This window comes from Scyliorhinus torazame, chromosome 2 (assembly GCF_047496885.1).
Source record: "Scyliorhinus torazame isolate Kashiwa2021f chromosome 2, sScyTor2.1, whole genome shotgun sequence".
Lineage (NCBI taxonomy): Eukaryota > Metazoa > Chordata > Chondrichthyes > Carcharhiniformes > Scyliorhinidae > Scyliorhinus > Scyliorhinus torazame.
This window is the reverse complement of record NC_092708.1, coordinates 351,661,557-351,678,272: the sequence shown is the minus strand read 5'-3', so window position 1 is coordinate 351,678,272 and position 16,716 is coordinate 351,661,557. Positions and strand designations below refer to the sequence as shown.

The 16,716-nt window shown below is 48.7% G+C and overlaps 1 protein-coding gene across 9 annotated transcripts in view; it reads left to right on the top strand.

Moving 5' to 3' along the window:
- prpf39 (PRP39 pre-mRNA processing factor 39 homolog (yeast)) overlaps positions 1 to 16,716 on the top strand; it is a 75,047-nt gene that overhangs the window by 12,185 nt on the left and 46,146 nt on the right. The window lies entirely within an intron of this gene.

Below are 16,716 nucleotides of genomic sequence, written 5' to 3'. Positions count from 1 at the left end.
ACCTTCAGAAGTAAATGTATAATTTGCAGCACAAATGTTTCCATTCAATGTCAGCAATGCGGCACAGTGGTTAGCATTGCTGCCTCACCGTGCCAGGGACCCGGGTTTGATCCCGAGCTTGGGTGACTGTCTGTGTGGAGTTTACACGTTCTCCCTGTGTCTTCGTGGCTTTCCTCCGGGTGCTCTGGTTTCCTCCCACAGTCCAAAGACGTGCAGGTTAGGTGGGGTTACAAGTGTGGGGGAGTAGGCATAGGTTCTTTCCGAGGGTCGGTTCAGACTCGATGGGTGAATGGCCTCCTGTACTGTAGGGGTTCTGTGTTTCTGTGATTAACGTGGGTCCACTCTTTGTAAAGTCAGGCTGCTGCTGTTGTCTCCAAGCGGAACTAGCTTGCACATTCTGCCCAGTAAAACAAGCCTTCCTTTAATCTCTTAAAAATCAAACTGCCAGGTCACATGACTCCCCTCTTCATTTGTCCTAGGTTTAAAGCTGCAGTCCCAAAATATAGCAGTTTTATAAGCGCCTCACTCTTTGTGCCTTATCCCATTCTTCTTCAAAATTATTGTCAACAAACCTCTCTTTGCATGCTACTACCTTATCTCCAACTGTCTTTTCTCTTCAAAGTCCTTTTAATGTGTTCTCATCTCACAAATCCGTGCTCATCATTCTCTGAACTCCAGGTTTGTATCCCACCAATCCGGTTTTCACCCCTCTCACAGTGCTGATACAACTCTTATCAAAAATGGTATCCCATTTGACTATGACAGTGACAAAGGTAAACAATCTCTCCTTGTCCTTTTCAACTTGTCTGAAACCTTTGACAAAGTTGATCACACCATCATTTTTCTCCACTGTCATCCAGTTGGGTGGATAGCTTTTGCCTGGCTCCATTTTATTTATCTAAATTATAGCCAGAGAATCACCTGCAATGCTTTCTCTTTCGGCTCCCACACTGTTGCCTCTAGTTTTCCCAGGAATCTATCTTTGGCCGCCTCCAATTTCACAGCGTCCTGCTGCCACTCAGTGACATTGTTTGGAAACACTGCATGAATTTTTACTTTAATACTGACAGCATCCAACTCTACCTCTCCCTCACCCCTCCACTTCTATGCTGTTACTAAATTATCAGAAATCAAGGAATGAGTGAGCAGTAATTTATTCCCGTTAAGTGTCAGAAATATTTAAACCATTGTTCTTAGTTCCCACCTCCTTAGCTATACCCGCTATGTCCTTGCACACAGTGCTGAGCTACTACTCCTCAGCATATAGAACATAGTTGCTGATTGTGTTCATGGTAAAACTGAACCTGGGAAGAATCTGTCAATGTAACTTTACATGGCAGCTTTCTTTTTGTATAAAAGTGATCCTGATTTAATACTGCCTGAACGATGATGAAAGACGGAACCAAAAAGGATAAAACGCAGCAGTTTTCTCATCACAACTGCTCTCTTCCACCACCCCCAGTAAATGTTGAATTCAGAACCCTGAAATCTGATGGGAAGAACATAAGTAGTGGGATTAGTTTGTACAAGGGAAGAGCAGACAGACGTGATGGGCTAAATGGCCAACTTCTATAAGCATCTATGACCAAAATAGAACCATAGAATTCTTACAGCACAGAAGAGGATCAATTGACTCATCAAGTCTGCACTGACCCTCTGAAAGAGCACCCTAGCAAGGCCCACTCCCCTGCCCTATTCTCATAACCTCATACCCACCTAACCTGCACATCTTTGAACACTAGGGCAAGGCCAATCCACCTAACCTGGACATGTTTAGGCTGTGGGAGGAAACCGGAGCACCTGGAGGAAGGCCACGCAGGCGCTGGGAGAAAGTACAAACTCGGAACAATCATCCGAGGCTGGGTCCCTGACGCTGAGAGGAAGCAGTGCTAACCACTGTGCCGTGATGCTATCCAAAATGCCAAATCTTTGCCCAGTGTGTCTTTAGCAAGAGGCATAACAAAACCTTGTATGTTATTGAGAGTAGGGTGATGGGGCAGTAGCTGGATGTGGCGGTAGCTGTACGGGCCAGTGAGTAATTTCTGTGGTTTGGCAATCTTGGATTGGTGCCAAATGTTGGGACTGGCACTTGTGCTGTTGATGTTTGTCAATAGCTTTGCTGGCCACTCCCTTTCCGTGTGATTTAATATTTTTCAGGAATTTTGGGTAAACACCGTTGGCTGCTACTTTGCGTGGCTTCATTGCCGCCAGAGTGCTGTCCGGTGTAAAGCTTGAGGTCTTATCTCTCTAGGATCTCGAGAAAAGTAGCGCGAGATTTCATCGGAGTGGATTTTTTTACCAAATGCTTATCTTCCCTGCTGACCAGTATTTATTTGATTTATTTATTCATTTACTGGATATGGACTTCGCTGGTTAGGCCAGCATTTATTGCCCATCCCTAGTTGCCCTTCAGAAGTGGTGGGGAGTTGGCTTCTTGAACAGCTGCAGTCCTTGAGGTGTACGTATACCCACTACTGTAAGGGAGGGACTGGATTGGATTGGATTTGTTTATTGTCACGTGTACCGAGGTACAGTGAAAAGTATTTTTCTGCGAGCAGCTCAACAGGTCATTAAGTACATGGGAAGAAAAGGGAATAAAACAAAATACATAATAGGGCAACACCAGGTATACAATGTAACTACATAAGCACTGGCATCGGATGAAGCATACAGGGTGTCGTGTTAATGAGGTCAGTCCATAAGAGGGTCATTTAGGAGTCTGGTGACAGTGGGGAAGAAGCTGTTTTTGAGTCTGTTCGTGCGTGTTCTCAGACTTCTGTATCTCCTGCCTGATGGAAGAAGTTGGAAGAGTGAGTAAGCCGGGTGGGAGGGATCTTTGATTATGCTGCCTGCTTTCCCCAGGCAGCGGGAGGTGTAGATGGAGTCAATGGATGGGAGGCAGGTTTGTGTGATGGACTGGGCGGTGTTCACGACTCTCTGAAGTTTCTTGCGGTCCTGGGCTGAGCAGTTGCCATACCAGGCTGTGATGCAGCCCGATAGGATGCTTCCTATGGTGCATCTGTAAAAGTTGGTAAGGGTTAATGTGGACATGCCGAATTTCCTTCGTTTCCTGAGGATGTATAGGCACTGTTGTGCTTTCTTGGTGGTAGCGTCGACGTGGGTGGACCAGGACAGATTTTTGGAGATGTGCACCCCTAGGAATTTGAAACTGCTAACCATCTCCACCTCGGCCCCATTGATGCTGACAGGGGTGTGTACAGTGCTTTGCTTCCTGAAGTCAATGATCAGCTCTTTCGTTTTGCTGGCATTGAGGGAGAGATTTTTGTCGCTGCACCACTCCACTAGGTTCTCTATCTCCCTCTTGTATTCTGACTCATTGTTATTCGAGATCCGGCCCACTATGGTCATATCGTCAGCAAACTTGTAGATGGAGTTGGAACCAAATTTTGCCACGCAGTCGTGTGTGTACAGGGAGTAGAGTAGGGGGCTAAGTATGCAGCCTTGCAGGGCCCCGGTATTGAGGGCTATTGTGGAGGAGGTGTTGTTAATTCTCGGTGATTGTGGTCTGTTGGTCAGAAAATCGAGGCACCAGTTGCAGAGTGGGGAGCCAAGTCCTAGGTTTTGGAGCTTTGATATGAGCTTGGCTGGGATTATGGTGTTGAAGGTGGAGCTGTAGTCAATAAGTAGGAGTCTGATGTAGGAGTCTTTGTTGTCGAGATGCTCTAGGGATGAGTGTAGGGCCAGGGAAATGGTGTCTGCTGTGGACTGGTTGTGACGGTATGCGAATTGTAGTGGATCAAGTGTTCTGGGAGTATGGAGGTGATGCGCTTCATGATCAAGCTCTCGAAGCACTTCATTACGACTGAAGTCAGGGCCACTGGACGGTTGTCATTGAGGCACGTTGCCTGGTTCTTCTTTGGCACTGGTATAATGGTGGTCTTCTTGAAGCAGGTGGGGACCTCGGAGTGGAGTAGAGACAGGTTAAAGATGTCCGCGAATACCTCTGCCAGATGGTCCACGCAGGCTCTGAGTGCACGACCAGGGATCCCGTCCAGGCCTGTCACCTTCCAAAGGTTCACTTTCAGTAAGGCCGATCTGACTTTCGGAAGCTGTGATGGTGGGTATGGGTGCATTATGGGCTGCTGGGGCACTCGACAGCGGATTGTTGGTTACCTGCTCGAACCGAGCATAGAATGCATTGAGTTCATCAGGTAGGGGTGCGCTGCTGCTGGAGGTACTGCTCGGCTTGGCTTTGTTGCCCGTAAGGTTGTTTAGTCCTTGCCACAATCACCAAGAGTCTGTTTGTGACTCTAGCTTGGTTTGATATTCTTTCTTGGCATCTCGGATGGCTTTGCGGAGGTCGTACCTGGATTTCCTGTATCGGCCAGGGTCGTCTGACTTGAACGCCTCAGATCTGTCCTTCAGTAGGGAGTCAATCTCGTGATTGAGCCATGGTTTCCGGTTGGAGAACGTACGTACTGCTTTCTTTGGCACGCAGTCGTCCACACATTTGCTGATGAAGTCTATGACGGTGTTGGCATACTCATTTAAGTTGGTCGCTGAGTTCTTAAATATGGACCAGTCCACTACTCTCTAAGCAGTCATGTAAGAGCTCTTCTGTTTCCTCGGACCAGCACTGCACAACCTTCTTAACTGGATTCTCCCGCTTGAGTTTCTGCTTGTAGGCCGGGAGAAGGAGCACCGTCTTATGGTCTGATTTCCCAAAGTGCGGTCGGGGGATGGAACGGTAGGCGCCCTTGAACTTTCAATTCAAGTTTCAGTTCCAGGATGTTGTCCCAGCAACAGTGAAAGAACGGCAATATATTTCCAAATCAGGTTGGTGAGTGATCTGGCGGGGAACCTCCAGGTGGTGGGGTTCCCAGGTATCTCCTGCTCTTGTCCTTCTAGTTGGTAGTGATTGTGGGTTTGGAAGGTGCTGTCTAAGGAACCTTGGTGAGTTACTGCAGTGCATCTTGTAGATGATACTCACAGCTGACACTGTTCATCGAAGGTGGCGGGTTTGAATGTTTGTGGAAGGAGGAGCAATCAAGTGGACTGCTTTGTCCTGGATGGCGTCGAGCTTCTTGAGTGCTGTGGAGCTGCACTCATCCAGGCAAATGGAGAGTATTCCATTACGCTCCTGACTTGTGCCTATATATTGAGTCGATCAGGTTTTCTTCTGACTCTGGTTGATTTTCTCAAAGTTTGACCTTGCTGCTCAGAACTTGTAAATTCGATGTTCTCCATGACATTCTCACGCTCAGGAACTGCTGAACTATTTGACACTGCAGCTGATGTTGATTCTGATGTAGATTCGTCATCCATCACATTGTGAAAGTCTTTTCTGGTTTTCAAGAGTGCATGACAATTTCTTCTTAAAACCAATGTTTCCTCTGTATGTTGTAGGCACGAGGTGCTACCTCAAGTGCAATGGCTTTTCTCGACCAATTGCCTGAATTTTCTATTCTCACAATGTCATCACTACTCGGGTGGTAAAGTTCTAGACACTCTATCTTAGAACTGCTTTTGTTTTGCTTTATTGTTTTGCATTTCCTGCAGTACCACTGCATTCTCCTTCTCACCGAGTATGGAAGAGTGGTACGCAACCTTATATGCATGAATAACTGCTGGCGATCTACCATGTGACAATTGTAATGCTTTGTAACATGATTTCGTGAGATGTGGATCAGATTGGCTGTCCATTTCTTTCTGTAATGATTGTTTTACAATATGTACACTTCGTTAAGATTTGTGGGATCCATGCCTATACAAGCATCACCATTTTTTTGTTTCACACTTAATGGAATTCACCCCATGGTAGGTTTTTCTATCTTGATAAGTTGTGGTTTCGTACCTGTTACGGGTGGTAGGGAAGAAATGAGATTGACATGCAGATCTGCATCTTCAGCAATTTCACTACTAATAGTTATATAGGTGCTTTAGACCATGTTTCTTTGAATTGTATCTTGTTGGTGAATGGTAATAGTCTAAAATCAGTGAACATCGCTGAATTTGCTGATAATGTTCTAGAAATCGTGTTGATCCAATCCTTTGTGGATGCTATATACCAACTGCAATAGACCTAATTCTTCTGATCACCTAATAATGAATCCAAACCCTCGGATATAATACAGAATGGGATGAAATAAGCGTTCTTCACCACCACACTCTGGTCACAAGCACCATAACATTTAATACTTGAACTGTTAAAATCTGAGATATTTTGTTTCCTTCTAAACGGCTGAAGTGTCTACCTTCAATTGGACCACTGCCGTTCACTTCAAATGGTAGCAGCCATTTATCCTCATCAAACGCATTTAAATTGAGCATCAGTTTAAGTGCTGGAAGATTTTTTGATATCTCCAAAAAATTATTATTCTCTGTTATTATTCCAACAAACAATGATGTTTCATCACTGAGAGACTTGTGTCTTCCACAGTGCTGACTGGTCTGGGGTTAAGCTTGTAGTAATAATTCTGAGCAAAGTGATTTTTTTTCCTTTGCATCTGGAACAAAACTTGCCAAATGCTGGACTCTGCCTTAATTTGTGCCTTTGACCACATCTTTTACTCAGAAATACTTTGTCCTGATCGTTAACCTGTTTGTTGGTGTGCGAGGAGCTGCAGGAACTTTCCCACATTTTTTCAGAAGTTTCCTGCCTTTTTGGAAAAAGGGTGGCAGCCTGAGTGCTTTCCACCAAGAAGACACTGCTATTACAGAGAAGTATTTTAGAATGCTATGCTGCTAGCTCGAGAGCCTGACAAATCTTAACTGTTTGTTCCAAAGACCGCTCAGATGCCCTCCGCAACTGTTCCCTCAGCTGCTTTTCATTCACACCAAACACAATCTGGTTCCGAATCGTGAAAGATTCCACCGCAGAAAATTTACAAGTTTAGCTTTTAACTTTAAATCAGTGATGAAATGATCTATGGACTTTTCTGTCTTCTGTAAACATGATCTAAACACATAGCGTTCATAAATGTCATTTTTTCTGGGGCTGCAATGTGCATCAGATCTTTGATTTACTTCGTTAACATTTTTACTATCTTCATTTACAAATTTAACCGTTTTAAACACAGCGATTGCTTCGGGCACTGCCCCTGTTAGGAGCATCGCTACCTTGCGCAAATCTGATTTATCTCCTAAATTTACTGCAGTAAGAAACATTACATTGCTGTTTAAACACCCACCAGTTGCTGTCGACATTACCATGAAATCTGAGGTGGCTTCAACGACTCCCATGTTGTTGATTTTTGCAGTCTACAAAATCTTTAAATCTCTGTGGACCTCGTGTCAGGCTGATAGTTTTTTTTTAACTCAGTGTGTAATACCATCCAGCCGTGGTACCATGTAATGTTCTTGTCAGATGGCCAGATTTATATTATAAGAACACTTGTAGCTAAAGTTATGAATGATTTATTAACATTAACTGTGGGTCAACTATATACAAAACAACAGAAGACTAACAGTATGATCCTGGACATGCAACCTATTTCCCTGCTCTCCAGTACGTCTGAGGTCACCTGACTCTAACATTCACTTATATGTTAATGAGAATCCTAGTGGTCAGTCGGTGAATTACAACACAACCATGATATCACTACAGTAGCACAGTATTAATATGCTAGTCCAGTTCGGTTTCTGATCAGTGGTAACCCCCAGGATGTTGATTGTGGATTCAGCGATGGTGGTTAGATCCTCTCTTGTAGGAGATGGTCATTGCCTGGCATTTGTGTGGCGTGAATGTAACTTGCCACTTGTCAGCCCAAGCTTGGATATTGTTCAGGTCTTGCTGTGTTTAGTATCTGAGGCTGGTTTAGTACAGTGGGCTAAGCAGCTGGTTTGTAATGCAGAACTAAGGCTAGCAGTGCCGGTTCAATTCCCGTACCGGTCTCCTCGAACAGGAATGTGGCGACTAGGGGCTTTTCACAGTAACCTCATTGAAGCCTACTTGTGACAATAAGCTATTATTATTATTTGGACATGGACTACTTCATTATCTGAGAGTTGCGAATGGTGCTGAACATTGTGCAGTCATCTGCAAACATCCCCACTTTTGACCTTCTGATGGAAGGGAGGTAATTGATGAAGCAGCTGAAGATGGTTGGGTGGGACACTACACTGAGGAACTCCTGCAGTGATGTCCTGGAGCTGAGATGACTGACCTCCAACCATCACAACCATCTTCCTTTGTGCCAGGTATGACTCCAACCAGCAGTGAGTTTCCCCCCCCTGATTCCCATTGAGTCCGCTAGGGCTCCTTGATGCCATACTCTGTCAAATGTTTCCTTGATGTCAAGGGCAGTCACTCTCACCTCACCTCTGGCAATCGGCTCTTTTTTTGTCTGTATTATTCCTGGGCCACTGGTGTGATTAACGCTTGGCTACTACCAGACACAGTAGGAGTTTCCAAACTTTTTGGCTTGGGTGAATGAAGTCAGTCTTCTCTGTTGTTTCCTAGCATCTTGTGAGATGTAAGTCATCGAGGGACTCGGTGTTATTGCCATACTGGGATCTTTATTTTCCTTGTATTCTTCCAGGAGCCATTCACCTTCCAGGATCCAGTAGAGGATGAAAGTTTTTCTGAAGCCCTGGAAGACAAATCTGGTGGCTACCGGCTTGAGACGTTGAGTGAAACCGTTTATGGGGAGGGGTTGTATTTGTTTATTGATAGTCTCTAATTATCTGCTGTAGGCATCCAAATTGCCCTTCCATCGATTCCGGCCTAATTTGGTATTTGGGGTAATAGATGGTATTTCCAGGCTGGTGTGTGTGAGGGTTTAGGGGAAAAATGGGTAGCCCAATAACAGTTGGCTGTTGCGGTCATGGTTTATGAGCAGGTAAAGCAAAGAGCAGGTAAGAATTCCTCCTCCTTCCACCTGGGAGAATAGAATGATTTGATCGTATCGAAGATTTGGGTCATGCCCAGTCTGACAGTTGTTCTCCATGGTGGTGTTGACGCGCCCTCATGTGTAACATTTGTTGTCTTTGAAGTTACCATATAGATAGGTGGTAACATTAGCTGTATTGTCCTGTTCGGCCATCGGTCATTTGGCTTGTCAACATTTGTAATGGTCAGCTTATCTACTCTGAAGATGGAATTGGGGCTGTCTGATTGTTGGATCTTCTGTGTCTTTGGTGAGGCCTTTCTTGTTGTAGGTGATTTGTTATGAGTTGGTACCCTGGGATATGGGCTGGATGGTTACAGTGGTCTGTGAGGACTTCCGGTTGCGGCTATGCCTGGGTAGGTCGCACGTTCGGCAGCTCCCGCCGTGAACGGACTTTTGGGCCCTTTTAAGGAGCCCCAGCAGCACTTGGACGACGATTCCCAGTGTGGGAAGCCCGCAGTGAGGTTCCCCCAGCGCTGTATGGAGTGGACCAGGAGCGGAGCGGTCAAAAAAGCGGCACTGGAAAAGAGAGGAGAGCGGGTGCGGAAAAGCAAGATGGCGGGGGGTGGAGACCAGGCAGCCTGGGCTCGGTGGTCTCGGGAACAGCAGGAGTTTCTGAAAAGCTGCTTTGCGGAGTTTAAGGCGGAGGTGTTGGCCCCAATGAAGGCGTCAATCGAGAGGCTGGTGGAGACCCAGAGGGCGCAGGGGATGGCGATTAAGGAGGTGCAGCAGAAAGCGAGGATGACATCCTGGGCCTGGCGGTGAAAGAGTCGCTGCACAAAAAATGGCAGGAGAAGTTCGAGGACCTGGAAAACAGGTCGAGGGGGAAGAATCTGCAGATTCTGGGTCTCCCTGAAGGCGTGGAGGGGTCAGATGTCGGGCCGTACGTGGCTGCAATGCTGGACATGCTGATGGACGCGGGAGCCTTCCCGAGGCCCCTGGAGCTGGATGGGGCACACAAGAGTCCTGGCAAGGAGGCCGAGGGCGAATGAGCCGCCAAGGGCTGTGGTGGTGAGGTTTCACCGACAGAGTGTGTGTCCTGAGGTGGGCGAAGAAGGAGCGGAGTAGCAGGTGGGAGAACGTTGAAATCCGCATCTACCAGGACTCGAGTGCAGAGCTGGCCAAGAAGAAGGCAGGATTCAACCAGGCCAAGGCGGTTCTCCATCGAAAGGGGGTGAAGTTTGAGCTGTTGCAGCCAGCGCGGCTGTGGGTCACACATCAGGACCGATACCACTATTTTGATACGCCGGACGAGGCATGGACCTTCATCCAAAATGAAAAGCTGGGCTCGAATTAGTGGTTTGTGGCAGATTATGGGGGTGCTGGGGAGTGGGAAGCGGCGATTTGATTTGATGGTGTGTTTTCTGGGTATGTGTATTGATTTGGGAGGGGCTGTTCCCCGCGTTTGAAGGGGGGAATGGGGGCCGGAGGCCCTGGGCCTTTGGGGATCAGGGAGAGGCTGCAGGAGAAAGGAGCTGCGCCACGGGGGCGGGGCCGTCCCGGCCCAGGCAGGGAACGCGGGCTTTTTCCTGCGCAACGGTGGGGGGGGACATGGCCCGACGCGGGGGGCGGTACCGGACGGGAGCTCGCACTGGTTTGTAGGGGGAGTGGGGTTGGGGGGGGGGGCAGATTTTGAGGGGGAATTCAAGCGGGGGAGCGGCCGGGGTCAGCAGGAGTCGGCTGACTTACGGGGGTGCAGGGGGGCTTAGCAATTGCCTGGCTGGGGGGGTGGGGGGGGGATCTGGGTTGCTGCTACACTGACTGAGGGGGAGCTGGAGGGAGAGTCGGGGCGGGGAGCCCTCGTCTGGGGGGCTGGAGAGTGCGGGAGGCGTGGGCACGTGGCTGGCCTAAGAAAGGAGGGTGGGGGGCGGGTAGTCCCCTGATCCGGCTGATCACGTGGAACGTGAGAGGCCTGAATGGGCCGGTCAAGAGTGCCCGGGTGTTTGCGCACTTGAAGGGACTGAAAGCAGACGTCGCTATGTTGCAGGAGATGCACCTGAGGGTGGCGGATCAGATCAGGCTGAGGAAGGGATGGGTGGGGCAGGTCTTTCACTCTGGGCTGGATATGAAGAACAGGGGGGTCGCAATCCTGGTGAGCAAGCGGGCGACTTTCGCAGCGGTGAGATTTGTGGCGAATAAAGGGGGCAGTTATGTGATGGTGAGTGGTAGGCTGCAGGGTGCCCGGGTGGTGCTGGTGAATGTATATGCCCCGAATTGGGGAGATGCGGGGTTCATGAAGTGCATGCTGAGCCGGATCCTGGATCTGGAGGCATGGAACCTGATAATGGGGGGGGGGAACTTTAATACGGTACTGGACCCGGCACTGGATCGATCTAGGTCGAGGTCGGGCAGGAGGCTAGCTACGGCCAAGGTTCTGAGGTGGTTTATGGATTGTAGGGGGAGTGGACCTGTGGAGGTTTGCCAGGCCAGCGGCGAGAGAGTTCTCCTTTTCCCATGTGCACAAGGCCTATTCACGGATAGACTTCTTCGTGGTGAGTAGGGCGTTGATCCCAAGATTCCGGACCACGCCCCGCACTGGGTGGAGCTGGAGTTGGGGGAGGAGAGGGGTCAGCGCCCGCTGTAGCGCATGGATGTGGGACTGCTGGCGGATGAGGAGGTCTGTGGGCGGGTCCGAGAGTGCATTCAAAGGTACATAGAGGCCAATGATAAAGGGGAGGTACCGGTGAGTGTGGTCTGGGAGGCGGTGGTCAGGGGAGAGCTAATCTCAATCAGGGCTCCTAGTGAGAAGAGGGAGAGGATGGAGAGACTGGTGGGGGAGATACTGAGGTTGGATAGGAGATACGCGGAATCCCCTGAAGAGGGGCTGCTGAAGGAGCGCCAGAGCCTCCAAACGGAGTTTGATTTGCTGACTACGGGCAAAGCTGAGGCCCAGTGGAGGAAGGTGCAGGGGGCAGCGTACGAGTATGGGGAGAAGACGAGTCGGATGCTGGCGCATCAGCTAAGTAGGAAGGAGGTGGCTAGGGAAATTGGAGGAATCCGGGACAGAGGGGGGAACACGATGCGGAGTCCAGCCAAAATAAATGAGGTCTTTAGGGATTTCTACGGGAACCTGTACAAGTCCGAACCGCCCGGGGGGGGGGGGGGGGGGATGGGGATGCGGCGGTTCCTGGACCAATTGAGGTTCCCGAGGGTGGAGGAGGGACAGGGTCCCGGGGCCGGATGGGTTTCCAGTCGAGTTCTATAGGGAGTTTGTGGAACTGTTGGGTCCGTTGCTGGTGAGAACCTTCAATTGGCGAAGGAAGATGGGATTCTTTCCTCGATGATGTCGCGGGCACTGATCTAATTTATCCTCAAGCGGGAGAAGGACCCACTGCAGAATGGCTCGTATAGGCCGATTTCGCTCCTCAATATGGACGCTAAGTTGCTGGCGAAGATCCTGGCCGCTAGGATTGAGGATTGTGTCCCGGGAGTGATACACGAGGACCAGACTGAGTTTGTGAAGGGCAGGCAATTGAATGCAAATGTGCAGAGGCTCCTGAATGTGATCATGATGCCCTCGGAGGGGGGGGGGGGGGGAGGTGGAAGTGGTGGTGGCAATGGACGCGGAGAAGGCCTTTGATCGGGTGGAGTGGGAGTACCTGTGGGAAGTGCTGGGCAGGTTTGGGTTTGGGGAGGGGTTCATAGGGTGGGTCAAATTGTTGTACCAGGCCCTGGTGGCAAGCATATCAACAAACGGCTGAGGTCAAAGTACTTCAGACTGTACCGTGGGACGGGACAGGGGTGCCCCCTGTCCCCCCTGCTGTTTGCCCTGGCAATTGAGTCGCTGGCCATGGCACTAAGGGGGTCTAGAAACTGGAGGGGTTTGGTCCGGGGAGGGGAGGAGCATCGGGTCTCATTCTATGTGGATGACCTGCTTTTGTGTATCGCAGATCCAGTGGAGGGGATGGCAGAGGTCATGCAGACCCTTGGGGAGTTTGGAGACTTCTCGAGATACAAGCTCAATGTTGGGAAGAACGAGCTCTTTGTGGTGCATGCGAGGGGTCAGGAGAAGAGGCTGGAGGAGCTGCCGCTCAAGAGGGTGGAGAGGAGTTTCTGGTATTTGGGTATCCAGGTGGCCAAGAGTTGGGGGGGGTCCTGCATAAGCTCACCTTGGCGCGGTTGGTGGACCAGATGGAGGAGGACTTTGAGAGATGGGACGTGTTGCCACTCTCCCTGACGGGCAGGGTGCAGTCCGTTAAGATGACAGTCCTCCCTAGGTTCTTGTTCGTGTTCCAGTGCCTGCCTATTCTCATCCCTTAGGACTTTTTCAAGCGAGTGAGCAAGAGCATTATGGGGTTTGTATTGGCAAGTAAGACCCCGGGGGTAAGAGACTGTTCTTGGAGCGCAGTCGGGAATGGTGGGGGGGGGGCCTAGCGCTACCGAATTTGTGTAGCTATTACTGGGTAGCTAATGTGGCAATGATTCGGAAATGGGTAATGGAGGGAGAGGGGGCGGTGTGGAAAAGACTAGAGGCGGCGTCATGTGTAGGTACTAGCCTGGGGGCACTGGTGACGGCACCGTTGCCGCTATCGTCGACGCAGTACACCACGAGCCCGGTGGTGGTGGCGACATTGAGGATCTGGGGGCAGTGGAGGCGGCACAGGGGGGAGGTGGGGGCCTCAATGTGGTCCCCGATACGGAACAACCATAGGTTTGCAACGGGCAGGATGGATGGCGGATTCCTAAGTTGGCATCAGGTGGGAATTAAAAGGATGGGGGACTTATTCATTGATGGGACTTTTGCCAGTCTGAGGGCGCTGGAGGAGAAATTTGGGTTACCCCTGGGAAATGCCTTCAGGTATATGCAGGTTAGGGTGTTTGTGAGGAGGCAGGTAGAGGAATTCCTGCTGCTGCCTGCCCGGAGGATACAGGACAGGGTGATTTTGGGCGTGTGGGTCGGAGAGGGTAAGGGTTCGGCAATATACCAGGAGTTACAGGAGGTGGAGGAAGCCTCGGTGGAAGAGCTGGATGAGGGCCTGTGGGCTGACGCCCTGGGCCGGGTCAATTCCTCCTCATCTTGGGCCAGCCTCAGCCTTATCCAGTTTAAAGTGGTGCACAGGGCGCATATGACGGGGGCGAGGATGTGCAAGTTTTTTGAGGTAGAGGACAGGTGTGTGAGATGTTCAGGGAGCCCACCAAATCACGCCCATATCATAGAATTATAGATTATCATAGAATTTACAGTGCAGAAGGAGGCTATTCGGCCCATCGAGTCTGCACCGGCTCTTGGAAAGAGCACCCTACCCAAGGACAACACCTCCACCCTATCCCCATAACCCAGCAACCCCACCCAACACTAAGGGCAATTTTGGACACTAAAGGCAATTTATCATGGCCAATCCACCTAACCACATCTTTGGACTGTGGGAGGAAACCGGAGCACCCGGAGGAAACCCACGCACACACTGGGAGGATGTGCAGACTCCGCACAGACAGTGACCCAAGCCGGAATCGAACCTGGGACCCTGGAGCTGTGAAGCAATTGTGCTATCCACAATGCTACCGTGCTGCCCCAGTTCTGGGCTTGTCCGGCGCTTGCGGGGTTTTGGAGGGGCTTCGCAAAGGCTATGTCCAAGGTCTTGGATACTCGGGTAAAACCGAGCTGGGGGATAGCAATATTTGGGGTGTCAGACGAGCCGGGAGTGCAGGAACCGAAAGAGGCCGAAGTTCTGGCCTTTGCCTCTTTGGCAGCCCGGAGAAGGATCTTACTAATGTGGAGGGACGCGAAGCCCCCAAGCATGGAGGCTTGGATCAATGACATGGTGGGGTTTCTCAGGTTGGAGAAGATAAAGTTTGCCTTGCGAGGGTCTGTGCAGGGGTTCTCCAGGCGGTGGCAACCGTTCCTTGACTTTCTCACGAAACATTAGGTGGGTCAGTAGCAGCAGCAACCGGGGGGGGGTGGCGGGTTTTCTTTGGTTTATGTAAGGGGCGTTTGCCCCATTTTTTTCTTAATTTGTTAAATCGTTTAAGGGTTAGAGGATTAAGTTGCTTTGTTTGTTGGCGTATTGCCCTTTTTATTTTTATTTTGTATATTTTCTTTCCTTTTTGGAGTGTTTTATAAAAATTATTGGAAAAACTTTGAATAGACATGTTTTTTTTTAAAAAGTGGTCTGTGAGGTGGGTTTCCTGCAAAGTAACTATGTTCAAGCTCCTCTCAGAGTTCATTTGTGAGGAACTCACATTTTGCTTAGGATAGGGCATCAAATGTCGAGCTGATATATTCTTGTTGCTGTCCTCTTGGTTTGTACCAAAAAGGGTTCCATGGACATTTGCATGACATTTGAGCTTCCACTGTTCTGCACATCATGACCACAATGTTCAGCTTATTTGCCTTAACTGCTTCAAGGTTTTACCCCACAATTTTTCAAGTTGGCTGTTGCCACTTCCGGACGCTGACCTATACATCATTCAGCTCCATGCTTATTTTCTGCATTCTCTACAATTTATTTTTTAAAATAAATTAAGGGTACCCAATTCTGTTTTTTCCAAAAAGGGGTCATTTAGCATGGCCAATTCACCTACTTTGCACATCTTTTTGTGTTGTGGGGTGAGACTCACGCAGACACTAGGATTATGTACAAACTCCACGTGGACAGTGGCTGGGATTGAACCTAGGTCCTCAGTACCGTGAGACAGTAGTGCTAACCACTGCACCACCATGCAGCCCTATTCTCTATAACTTCTAAATATCCTCCATGTCATAACTTTGTCATGCAGAAAGAATTAGTAAAAATTACTCCATACAGAGTTATGGCTTGATCTATTACATCCATATTTACATTACTTGCAGTGTCCCTTTTATCACCAGTTCAAGAACATGTCACCATTGCCTCTGCTTTTTCTCCACCTCTTGTTTATACTTTTCTCCTTTGGTACCTTGTCTGACCTTCATGTGCATACTTTTAACTCTGGAGTATTAGATCACAATCACTCCCCATACTGAAAGAATGCTTATTCTTGCCTTGAAATCTAGGTTGGCTTTCAATAAGTTGTCTACGAGTATGCATAGCAAATCTGTTTGCTAACTGTTTTTAGCTAGGTTACTTAGGAATCCATAAATTTACAATTCAGTCTTCAAAAACTAGAGCATCACAACAGCGCTCTTGAGTTATAAGAACATTTATTAACGTGCTTAATGATATACCAGTGATAAAATACACTTGCATATATTTACATCAGACTGTCATTATATAGTTGGCCAAACTGTCAATGGGCTATCTCTGCTTCCTTCACCAACCCCCATCTCCCCTTTCCCAAATACACATGCTGATACACCATACTTGAAGCCTTGTATTCGAGCTGCACCTAAATACTCGCTGGCTATTAAAACCTATCATCATAGAATTCCTATAGTGAAGAAGGAGGCCATTCAGCCCATCGAGTCTGCACCAACACTAAAATTGTCCTACAATTGTCAGTCGTTTGACTTCTTGAGATTTTATACTGTCTCATAAGAGATGGTTTAATTAAAGACCAGAAATGCTCTTTTAAAAAGATTTTATGCATCTATAGGGCAGGACTTTCCACGCTCTCCACAACATGTTTCACAGCAGCAGAGGCAGGCAGCCATTGACCAATGATGAATCTTCCAGTTGCATGGCTGTCAATGAGGTTTCCCGTTGTATGCGCATCCCCCTCTGGAGGACCCCACGGTGGCAGGACCGGTCATGGAATTAGCAGAAAGTCCCAAGATTTTGCACACAGAGCACTGTCGCTCAAATATAAATTGCACCAATCACAAAGTAACATGTGTATATATTTGAACATGACCACAATAGCAACTTTGCGTCAGGAAAGATCTGGTGATACAGCTTAACAATAAGCCTTTTAAATCAGAGCATTGTATCACCAAAAAATGATTTTCAGT